This window comes from Orycteropus afer, unplaced genomic scaffold (assembly GCF_000298275.1).
Source record: "Orycteropus afer afer isolate SDZICR_OR568_19922 unplaced genomic scaffold, OryAfe1.0 scaffold00036, whole genome shotgun sequence".
Lineage (NCBI taxonomy): Eukaryota > Metazoa > Chordata > Mammalia > Tubulidentata > Orycteropodidae > Orycteropus > Orycteropus afer.
Window position 1 is genome coordinate 10,699,258 of NW_006921623.1, and position 12,649 is coordinate 10,711,906.

General features: G+C 41.7%; 1 pseudogene; it reads right to left on the reverse strand.

Moving 5' to 3' along the window:
* Positions 1 to 10,224: 10,224 nt before the first annotated feature.
* On the reverse strand, positions 10,225 to 11,727 carry LOC103193341 (annotated as a pseudogene).
* Between the last annotated feature and the right edge of the window lie 922 nt (positions 11,728 to 12,649).

Here is a 12,649-nt window from a genome sequence, read left to right on the forward strand (position 1 = left end):
TGTATGTGTTTTGTGTTGTGGTGATAGTGTGTGGATTGGGGATGGTAGATGTGTGTGATTGTGTGTGTTAGGGATGGCAGGTGTGTGTGTGTATGCTGGGGATGGTAGGGATGTGTGTGTGTTGGTGGGGTGAGAACTCTTGCAGAGACACATAGCACACAGCTGCTTCCAGTTGGTCAGGAAGACAGTGGAGGGAACGGGAGTCAGCAGGAGAACTTAATGACTTCATGGCACAGACGTGGGGAGGCCAGGCCTGAGTGCTTCCACAGTCTGCAAAGGGCCATTTACAATCGTTTATTTGCTCCAATCCATCTGCTTATTTTCTTTTAAGTAAAAGGATGTTAAAGACTTCCTACCATCAGAAAGGGAACAATTTCCGTGTACTGAGTGTGTCGAGCAGACACTGAGTGTGCCTTCCTTCCATAAAAGTTTGTTCTTAATGTTCCTGCCTTTCAAGAAGACATGGGCATTTCTAAACTTGCAAAGAGAAGCTCCCAAAGGCCAGCAAACAAGAATCTTTCTTCAGCTGTGCTTCCTAAGAACATAAACCGTAAAGGGGGTGTAGAATCATCAGTGCAGAGCTGTATTACAGTTATGGGTGGAGGGTGATCCAGATGTAAACTTAGTTTAAGAATAAATTAAGAAAGATGTTTTCCTGTTCCAAGGGGTGAAATGAAATAGCAAAGATTCTCCAAAACTCTGCTTTACCTGTTTTTTCTGTAACAAGCCTTCCTTATGTGTCCCTTCTCTGTGCTAAACTAAATGCCAGAAAGAAAAGCCATGTGGACCGAATGGGCCCATCAAATGCCATACTCAATGCTGACTGCTTGACTGGAGCTAGGGAGCTCTCTGAAGAATACCAAAAACAGTGTTGCCTACACAGAGAGCTGAGGTAGAACAGTCAGTTTCTAGTTTTGTTTATTTTTATGTTTGCTATTCATTCATATAGTCACTCACTAACAAGGCAGGCTCCAAAGGGTCAGAAAAAGTTTTTTAAGAAAAAATATTTAATTGAGAAAATCCTATCCATAAATGTATTTTCTGTGAATTGTTAAGATTGCTCTTATTTGGGTTTTTCAATGTTATTTAGTACTTAAGGGAGCTCTGGTAGCATAGTGGCTAAGACACTTGCCTGCTAACCAGACGGCTGGCTGTTCAAACCCACCAGCCACTCCTCGGAAGGAAGGTTGGGCAATCCTACTTCCGTAGTGATACTGCCTCGGAAACCCAAGGAGGGGTCACTATGAGTCGGGTTTGACTCGATGGCACATAACAACAACAACATTAGTACTTAAGGGTTTTACTCTTGTAGCGTTTACCATTTTAGCACTAGGATTTTGTGGGAGCCTAGTTTCAGAACCACTGCTGTGAAACAGTAATTATGCAAGGGTGCCAGTTCCTCACGCTGAACAAAGAGAGGTCCTTTAGTGATGGCTACAAATGTTACACAATTGCATTCCTTTCTTCCAATAGCCAACAGTAATTACTTATTTATCTAAGACAAGAAGTATTTTTCTACCTAGTCCATACTTTTTGATTTTACAGTTTTCAACTAATAAATGAGCAGGATAGAAGAAAGATGGTCTGACTTTAAAGACCATAAAACAACTTTTACATAATTGCTATTTTACTGACAGCTAATTCAATTGAGCCTGGATATGAATCCTGATTCCACTACTTGGTAGCTGTGTGACATTGGGAAAGGCAGATTAACCTCTCTGTGCACACCTATAAAATGAAATCATCATACTAGAAGTACCTGCCTCAAAGGGTTGTTGCGATTATTCCATCTCTGGAAAAGAATTGAGAAACACTGTCTTATGTTAGCTACTTGTCTTTCATTTGAGAGGCAGTACAGCATTGTGGTTAAATACTTTCTAGATTTAAAGCATAGCTCCTCCACTTAGTTGTGTGATCTTGTTGTTGTTGTTATGTGCTTCGAGTCGGCCTCGACTCATAGCGACCCCTCCTTGGGTTTCCGAGGCAGTATCATGACGGAAGTAGATTGCCTCATCTTCCTTCTGAGGAATGGCTGGTGGGTTTGAACCGCCAGCCTTCTGGTTAGCAGTTAAGTGCCTTAGGCACTATGCTACCAGAGTTTTTTTTCTCTCTGCTTCAATTTTCTCATCTGTAAAATGCAGAAAATAATAGTCCCTGACTTACAAGGACTCAGAAGAAAGGCCTAGCGATTTATTTCTGAAAATCAGCCACTGAAAACCCCATGAAGCACAATGGTCCAACCACGGGGACAGCACAGGACTGGAAAGCGTTTGTTCCATTGTGCGTGGTGTCCACATGAGTCAGAGATCAGCTCAATGGCAGCTAACAATAACACCATCTTACCAGGATCCTCTGAAATTTAAATGAATTAATGTACAGCATCTGGAACAGTATCTGGCCTATAGTAAAAGCTTAATAAAATACTGAAGCTAAAAATACAATATCAAAAAATAATCTGAGAATCATGGGCTTTTGGGCAGTGAGGGGAAGGCTGTTTCAGAAAGCTGGTAGACAATAGTAAAAAATCTTGCTACATCCCTATCAATATCTCATAACTCAATTAGAATTCAATTTGTATTCAGGAAAGAATTGGTGAATGTATAGGGTTATCAGACAGTATTTCTACATGCGTATTTGTATATGCTGTAAGAATGTCCAGGTGTATCATAGAGCTCATAAGGGGCAAGGTTGTGGTGTCTTCTTGGCTGCTGCCAGCTACCCAGAGGGGAGCGAGTAGTTGGACCTAAAGGCTCAGGACCATAGTCACAGGGACATCAAGCACAATTGGCATAACATACTACACAAAAACAATGCTCCACATCCTACTTTGGTGAGTAACAAAAGGGATCTTAAAAGCTTGCAAGCAGCCATCTAGATGCAATGATAGGTCTCTTCTCGTCCAGAGCAAAGAAGAATGAAGAAAACCAAAGATTCATGGAAACAATTAGTCCAAGGGATTAGTAGACCATGTGATCCTCAGACTATATGACTTTGAGAACAGAAGAACTAGATGGCGCCTGGCTACCACTGTCAATCACTCAGAAAGGGATCAATGCAGGAGATCCTGGATAGAGTGGGAGAACAATGTGGAAAAAACTTAAAATCATAAAAAAGAAGACCAGGTTTGTTGGTCTGACAGAGCCTGGTGAGACCCCTGAGACTATGGCTCCTACCTACCCTTCAGGTCTGAAATTGAACTCACTCCCGTGGCTTCCAGCCAAACAACAGACAGGCATATAGGGTGAACATTTATATCAGGTAGATACATTACTTAGAGCAATCAATCATGGGAGAAGAGAAGAGCAGTGACTGCACAGGAAGACAGCTCGGGGGGCAGGAGTGCATGGGAGGCAAGGACACAGGGAAGAGGTAACTACAGGGAGGAAGTGGGATGAGAGCTGTTACACTGTGGGGAATTGCAATCAATGTCATGAGACAAGGAGCTCTGGTGGTGTAGTGCCTAAGGAATTTGACTGCTAACCAGAGATCAGCAGTTCAAACCCAACCAGCCACTCCTTGGAAGGAAGACAATCTACTTCCATAGAGGTACCACCTTGGAAATGCAAGGAAGGGTCGACATGAGTTGGATTCAGTTTGACTGCAGTGAGTTTGGTTTTGGGTTTTTTGGTCATGAGACAAAATATGTATGAACTTCTGTGTAGAAAACGAATTTCCTCTGTAAACTTTCACCCAAATCACAATAAAAATTAAAAAAAGAAAGAAAGAATTGGTGGAGATTACCAAAGGGTAGACATTGCTGTGTTTGTTCTTTCTGCTTCTGTTTCTTTCCCTGTTATTCCTCTCCATCTACACTGGATTGGAAAGAAGAAGGATTTAGGGAAAGAGAGCTGAGATTTGTGACTGATTTAGGCAAACCACTTCATCTTTCAAAATCTTAGTTTACTTACCCATGAAATTGGGGTAATAAACCCTACTTTATAGGGTGAAAGAATTAAATGAGCTATTATATTATAACCTGTGGTCAGCAGCCAAATGCCTTAAAATTATACCACCAGAGTTCCTAAGGAACCAGTAGCACCAACAAACTACTCATGCCATTTTACTTCCTTTATGATTCATGGCATATTTACTGTCCTCAGTAGCAACCCTGGACACTATTTTCTCGTTAAGTAATCATTTCCTTTAACCTCTGATATACCTCTTCCCTCTGACCTACTTTCTTCATCTAAACACTAAAATCTCAACCTTCTTATCCTCTCATGCATGTCTAATTTCCAGTTATTATAAACTGCTATTCCCAAGGCTATAACTATAGCCATGAACTATGTTCTGGCATTGGAACCTTGTGTGGCCTAAAAACAAAAAAAAAGTGTAAGTTCAATAAAACATCTCCAGTATACCATCCTGAAGTCAATCATTCGGCAATGATGATTCTGGCAGAAAATAACAGAACTAGGGAAGCAGTGAACAAACTGGGTTAGGAGGCAGTGTAAATAAAAATGGTGGCATAAAAATGGTTTAGGGTAAACAAACAGACTTCTTACTAGTTTGTTTTTTGTTTTTTGAAATTGCGATTTGAGTGAAATTTTACAGAACAAATTCACTTTCCATACAACAGTTCACATACACTTTGTCTCATGACATTGCCTATAATTTACCCCAATGCAACAGCTCCCCTCCCACTTCCTCCCCATAGTTACCTCTTCCCTGTGTCCATCCCTCCATGCACTCCTGCCCCCTGAGCTGTCTCCCTGTGCATAAACAGCCCTCTTTCTCTCATGCTTGATCTCTCCAAGGAGTGTATCTACCTCATATGCCTGTCTTTTGTTTGGCTGGAAGCCACAGGTGTGGGCTCAATTTCAGACCTGAAGGGCAGCTAGGAGCCATAGTCTCAGGGGTTCCACTAGGCTCTATCAGACCAGCAAACCTGGTCCCCCCTTTTTTTTTCTCCCAAATGATTTTGAGTTTTGTTCCACATTGTTCTCGCTCTCTATCTAGGATCTCCTATATAGATCCCCCTCTGAGTGGTTGACAGTGGTAGCCGGTCACCATCTAGTTCTTCTGGAGTTTCTTGAACTTTCTGACAGATCACTACCACCACCCACTGCTACTGAGTTGATTCTGACTCATAGTGACTCTATAGGGCAGAGAAAAACTGCCTCCTAGGGTTTCCAAGGCTGTAAATCTTTATGGAAGCAGATTGCCTCATCTTTCTCCTGCAGAGTAGCTGGTGGGTTCAAACTGCCAACCTTTGTGTTAGCAGCCAAATGCTTTAACAACTATGCCATTAGAACTCCGTTTTTTGAAATGCAGTTATGTTATATCTTAAAATAGACTTATCCTACAGAGTTTGTGTGTGTGTGTAAGGGGAAGGTTCTGTTATATGGATTAGATCTTCTAGGAAATCAAACTTGTGACAACTTCCCACACACTGTCTACCCCATACATACTCCAAATCACTCTTATTCTGCTCTATTATCGCTTTCAAATGCACTATGTAATTTACTTGTTTTTTATATCTACTGTCTATTGTCCAAGTCCTCCACTAGAAATTTTTGCTGTTATTTCTGCTGATGCATCCCAAGTGCGTGGGACAACATCTGACTCACAATAGGTATTCAGTAAGCATCTGATGAATGAATGAATGAATGAATAAATGAATCATATTCTTAATCGAACATAAGTCAAAATATGACTAGAAGTGCTAACTTTTTGGTAGTCGTATTTTGGATAGTATTTACGTTTCTATAAAGGTTCTCACATTATGTTTTTCCTATTTTAAGTCAAAGAAATTTTAATCCTTTTCTCCCTTCCCTCCAATGTACTGAACTACACAATTCAGGCTTCCCACTACCACTGAATCAGTCCCAGCTCATAGCAACTCCAGAGGGTTTCCAAGGCTAGAAATCTTTATGGAAGTACATTGCCTCATCTTTTTAGGCTTAGTGGATATAATTCACAAGAAAGATATACAGACTTGACTTTTTCCCCAATATTCTCCCAGGTATCTATGTGATAGCATTGTGAGAGCTGGGCAGTGCACTTGAGGTTGGAGGTAGAGAAGGAAAAGAGAGCTGACTAATCATGCCCCATCATTACTTCCTAGGCCTTTATGTGTCTGTCACACATTCCCTACAAGTTCAAGAGTTCATTCATTGTATTTCACTCCAAATTATGGCATAGAAAGTGAAATAATGTGCTATGTAGTTCTAAATCTTCTTTTCCACTAACTATACTGTCTTGCTTTATTGTTCAGTGATGCAAAACTTCTTTACAGAAGATGTATTAGTCTTGATCCCATTAATATGGGTCAGTAATACTCTCAGTAGTAATCCACGCAAGGCAAAGTCATCATGTTAACTAAAACATACAACCAACACCGTTTTTCCCTATCAGAGCCTTCAAATTTATCAACTAATAACCCATAGCATAATGTAATATTAATGAGGTCAGAGAGGACAGTTCAAAATTATTTTCTTATAACTACTTGTTGAAACAGAAACAACTAGAAATATCACAGAGCTAGAAAAACACCAATTATCCAATGCACATAAACCTCCACAAATTTTGAAAACTTTCTTTTCATTAACATATATTTTTTACTCTGCACTATGTTAAGTTGGCTATACAGAAAAGCAACTTCTTCCTCCTGCAATATAATACAGACTCATGAACAAGAACCCTTCAAGTTACTTTTGGGAGAAAAACTGCATCCGAATCCTTGGTTGAGCTTCTTTGGCTCAATTCATCACAAACAACAAGCACTGAAGTCTTACTTTGGAAAAAATATACCTTTTTTTCATGTTATGGTTATCACTGCATATCTTCATATTTTATATGTAGCTTTGGAAAAATATGCTTCTTCCTGTTAGATTATCATAATGTATCTTCATCTGTTGTGTGTATGTCCTCTTTTTGAAATGCCTTTCCCCACTGCTTTTTTTGTGTGAGACATTCGGTCCTCTTTCTCCAGCACGTAACTATCCTTCACTTTTCTAACCTCTTCCAACAGGCTTGTTCTGCAGACTGTTCAATTATATACCATTCCCAAAGTCAGGAAAGACAGGAAAAAAGAAAGTCAGTATATCCAAGCATTTTGAACCATGGTTGCTCAAATTGATAAATCTAAACCTAATTGAAGAAGCTCTGGTGGTATAGTGTTTAGGGCATGTGGCTGCTAACCATAAGATCAGTTGTTCAAACCCACCAGTTGCCCTGCAGCAGGAAATAGACAATCTACTTCCAAAAAAGATTCATAGCCTTGGAAACCCAATGGTGGTTACTATGAGTAGGAATTAACTCTATGGTAGTGAGTTTAGATTTTTTGGTTTTGAAACCTAATTGATAGTTTTTCTACATTTATTTTATTTTTTAAAAAAATTTAAATCAACTTTTTTTTTTTTTTTAATTCTGAAGGGAAGAGCCCAAAGCCTGATGAATTTTCAAATCAGATGTGGGGTTTAATGACATGCACAAATCTATCACATTCCAATTTCTAATTTGTAATTGCTTGGCTAAGTTTTCATTTCTAATACACACTAGTTCCAGACATAGCTGCCTGAGATCAAACTAAAAAATAAACAATATCCTCTGACTCCTCCACCAAATTCTAGGTAAACATATCAACACAGATATAATCTATTTATGAAAAAAATGATATCAATAGGAACCAAGTTTTGAAAGATTTATGCATGTGATTTGTATTATTGGTGAAAGAGTACTGAGTATACCATGGACTTCCAGAATGAAGAAATATGTCTTTGAAAAAGCACTGCAAAAATGAAAAAGAAAAGAAAGAAAGAAAATGGAAAAAAAAAAATCTGTCTTGGAAGAAGCACAGCTGGAATGCTCCTTAGAAGCAAGAATGGTCAGACTTCATGTCTTGTACTTTGGTCATGTGGTTAGAAGGGACCGGTCCCTGGAGAAGGATATAATGCTTGGTAAAATAGTTGTTGTTGTTATGTGCCGTCAAGTCAGACCCGACTCATAGCGACCCCTCCTTGGGTTTCCGAGGCAGTATCACTACGGAAGTAGATTGCCCCATCTTCCTTCCAAGGAGTGGCTGGTGGGTTTGAACCGCCAGCCTTCTGGTTAGCAGTCAAGTACCTTAGGCACTATGCTACCAGAGCTCCTTCGTAAAATAGAGGGTTAGCAAAAAAGGAGAAGACCTGCAAGGAGATGGACGGACACAGTGGCTGCAATAATGGACTCGAACATAGCAACGATTGTGAGGATGGCGCAGGACTGGACAGTGTTTCATTCTGTTGCACACAGGTTCACTATGAACTCACTATGACTCAGAACCAACTCCTTGGCACCTAACAATAACAACAACAACATATTGCTACAGTGAGTCCCTGGGTGGTGCAATGATTGACACACTCAGCTGCTGAACAAAAGGCTGGAGGTTTCCCTCTACCCAGAGGCACCTTGGAAAAAAGGGCTGATGATCTACTTCCAAGAAATCAGCCACTGAAAACCTTTGAGTTCTACTCCGACACACTTGGAATCTCCATAAGCAGGAATGGACCAGAAGGCAACAAGTTGGCTGGCATTGCCACAAAGCACGTTTAAGTACAGTCAACTTATAATTACCCATAAAAACTGAAGGGAAGTTATTCAGATAATCCAAAATCCTGTTACTTTCCTTATATTGTATTAAGAGTATGGTTCATAGTCTGAGAAATTTTAATGATTCAAGCCTTTTTTTTTGTCATCAGTAGCTGTTTATTGATCAATGGTTTGATATAAAGTTATTTCAGATTTCTGCCCAGATGGAATCACAAGGATTACAAATTTACTTTCTTAAAAATAAAAAAAGGGGTGGGTTGGGAGGGGACCAATCTAGCAGTAGTGGCATTTAAGAATAAACTAACAACAAAAACAAAGTTAGTATTACCGTTTATTGGTGACAAACACTAAGTATTACTTACATTCCATGCGGAGAAAAAATTTCCAGCATAAACAATGAATCAAAGCAGAACTTGACTCGCAAGGCTACCGTGCTTTTATCTGGAACAGCTGCAGAACCTCCCTGCACACATCTCTGTGCACAATCACACAACATCAAAAGCAACACAGTTTCTAGATAAACATAGGCCATTCTTTTCAGCCCTACATGGAGATGTAATTAACAGAAAATCAATCTGCAGTTCTGTGTGGACTACATGGAGATCGCATCCTGTAGTATAGTGCAAAGGCTACGGGGCCAGAAAAGCCACATGTATAAGCACACAATTGTTTTCATCATCTTTAACACAAAGATCAAAGTTCATTTGTGTTAAGTCATTCCATTAGCCAAAATAAAAACAGAAAAGGAACCAAATGATCCTTGAAAGTTTAAAATTCCCAAAACTACAATTTATACAACTGTAGGAGACTTCATCATGGGTTTCTGAAATGCCTAGGATGAGTTCTGCTCAACCAGAGGGCATGCACTGCATCACTGAAATGGTCCTGGGTGAGTTCGAAAAAATAAAAACTGATAACCACACACATACACATGGATATGATCTTTGCCAGTTAGATTACTGATAAAATCAGTCTCAGACAAGGTTCTAAATTGTCTACCAGAGCTCCTACAGTTGTGTATAAGCATTAATCAAATTGCATATTAACTAGATACAACTGAGAAACTTTAAAATAAAAATTGTAATATAGTGTCATTTTAACTGACAGAAAATAATGAAATTAAGAATGCGTTCATCGCTGCTGGAAGAGAAAGCAGTAGTTGCGGGTAGCACTGGGCGGGGAGGGGGCTCAGCACACTGGGAAGGGAGGTGACACCCAGGAGGACCCAGCAGCTCTGGCCAGTCTCAGGTCTCGCTCTGGTGTGGCTGTCCAGTGTTTACCCCCAAATGTCTGAGCGAGCCAGTTGGGGAAGAGGGTTGTTGCTCGGGATTTTCTTCTTTCACGCAGCTGAGAAACAAAACCAAGCAGTGAGGTGGACTGGGGCGTGGCCTTGTAGCTCCGCAGCGGAGAAGGGGTCAACAGGAGGCTGGTGGCCCCGTATTAGGCTGCTCTTGTGTGGGGAGTGGACACTTCCTCTCCTCTGTCCCATCCCTCATCCACAAGCACACGCAGTCACAGCCACAGCTGCCTCCTGCGTTCTGTCTTCCTCAGCACTGTTGTGTCCAGTTCATCATCCATATGTCTCTCAGCCCACTAGAGGTATCAGAAATTCCAATTTGTCAAAGCAGTTTCAGTATGTCCAGTATATGTATATATGTTGGGGCTTAATAATGGCTCATGGTCAGTAAAGGTTCAGCACCTCCCACACATAGACAACGGTCCATTTCCTGTTCTCGACATCTCTGTACTTTGCTGGTCCAACTCAGACAGCAAGTTTAATATGTTCAGTGCAGCCATATTATGGCAGGAATTAACATCCTTTCCGATGCCATGGCTGATCAGAGGCAGCTGAGAGAATTGATTAGAGATACAAACTCATTCTTGTTGTTTTTGGGGAAGTCTTTGTATTCAACCTGGAATCCCTGGACTCTGGAAAGATAGTCCAGTTGCTCAGAGGGTCTGGTAAGAGGTGCATGGGGCACATGGCCCTAAGAAATGTTATTCTTTAAAATGGTCTCAGCCGTGGGCGAGGTGCCTCCATACAACAGCTCCCGGGAGATTATGGCAGTGGCCTCGACAGGATTTGGAGCTACTCTGCTGAGATCTTTGGTGTGATGTCTTTGACGGACACCTACAGTCTGGGCAACCTCGGGCACCATGGTACAAATTCCAGCAGGCAGCTGCTGCTGGTGACTAAGGTAAGTCATCCTAAACTCATCTTCCTTTTTACTAGTTCCATTTTCATCTGCAGGGCCAGGTTCAAAAAGGTTACTTTTCTTCCATCCCCTGGTTTCTTTATTGGTGTCTTCTCCTTTGACTTGAGTGCCGGTTTGGTGGGCTGAACCTGTGGGACTCTGAAACCAAGGATCTCTAGCATATTCTCAGCTGCGTCGCATTTGGCCACCTTCTTATTGGTGCCTGCTCCTTCAGCAGTGTGGTTTCCGACCTTCACCTGCATCACAAACTCCCTGTGGCGTGGGAGGCCTCATTCGGGGAGGAGCAGGTACTCTGGCTCCTTTTCCTTTTTCGCCTGCTGGATCTGGGCCAGTCTGTTAATTGGATTCATTCCCTGGCCTTATTCTGAGCCTGTGTGGAGTCTGACTATGGATTTTATTTTCTTTTTGATTCTGGGCTTCACTTGCTCGACTGTATGGGGAGGGGGTACCTTCTTCAGCTCCTGCAGAACAGTGATCACAGCATTTTTCTTTGAAATCTTCTTGCTCTTCCCTTCACCTTCCCCTATGAACTCCCTGACTGACACCTTGGTCACAAAACTCTTCATGTGGGGTGGGCCACTCTCCTGGGCAACCTCAAAATTCACTGGCAAGTTCCGTTTAAGTGCAATCTCAAACAGTTGACTTATTTCAGATTTATTGAGATTTTCTTCTTCTGATTCTCTTCCATTCACCTCCAGCCTCTCAGGAAGGGGCTCATTCTGCAGGATCCTCAATGCTTTAGCAGCAGCATTGTGTTTTGCAGCCTGTCTTGTCCTTCCTTTTCCATTAAATTGCTGTCCTCCCACAGAAAGTTCAACTTGATATAAAGGAAAGGTGGAACTGGATATGGCTAAAAGTATCTCAGGGGATAAGCACCTCCTCTCATGTAGTTATAGATGGACTGCATTCGAGAGTAAGGGTCAACAGGCTTGTACATTGTTTTTTTCCCCCCAAGTTTCATGCACAGTGCATTTAGTTCTACAGTAGAGTTACACTTTCCAGCTGCTGTCCTGAGTGCATTCCCGGCCAGGACTCCTGGGCAGCGTAGGCGAGGAGGAGGAAGGAGGAGGTAAGAAGGGAGAGGAGGAAGGGACGAAGGGAGGACAGAGGCAGAGTGGCCGTGGATGGGGTGGGGGGTGCCACCTGGCCAGGGATCAGGGGAAGGGGGAAGCCAAGCTAGACTCGGAGGCAGCTGCCACGGCAAATGCTGAACACTCAGGCCTTATTTTTTAAAGCTTCCTAATAAAGACTCTGCCCGAAGCTGCAAAGTTGTCTAGCTTTCCCTCTCTGCTACTCCACTGACATCTCTTCCAACCTTCCAAGTTAGAAATAGCCCCTTTCACGTTACACTGATGCAAGGTATCAGCCTGAACCGAAATGTGTGGCTCACACTTTCTGGTAAAAGGGGTAAATAAGAGACAGTGAAGCACCTCAGCGATGAATGAACTTTTAACACCTATTTTCCTTAAGGATGTTAATAATAACTCAGAAGCAAGTCACATTATGGAAGATGTGAAATGCATTTCATTTCAAACAGAGATTGCTGTTCAATCTTAAATATCACATCGTTCTACCCTTCCCAGCATATGTCAGCTGATCAATGAAATGTGTATTTAAGGAGATTGATAAGTCACAAACTTGGTAAATGTTACCTGAAGATTGGCAGAAGTCTGAGGTGCCTTTTAGAGCATTTGTCACGAAGCATTCACCAAAAGTGTTCCCTACTTTGTCAATTCTGAAAGACCAAAATCCCCTCCATGAGGCCTGTTGGACAGTCAGGAGCCAAGAGCTCTGCCAAGCCAGCTCTCCCTTGCTTGCAGCTACAGTTAAGCAAAGCAAGCTCCTCCCTCAACTTCCCTTCCCAGGCTAATAAGCCTATTGGACTTCTATAACTCCCCATG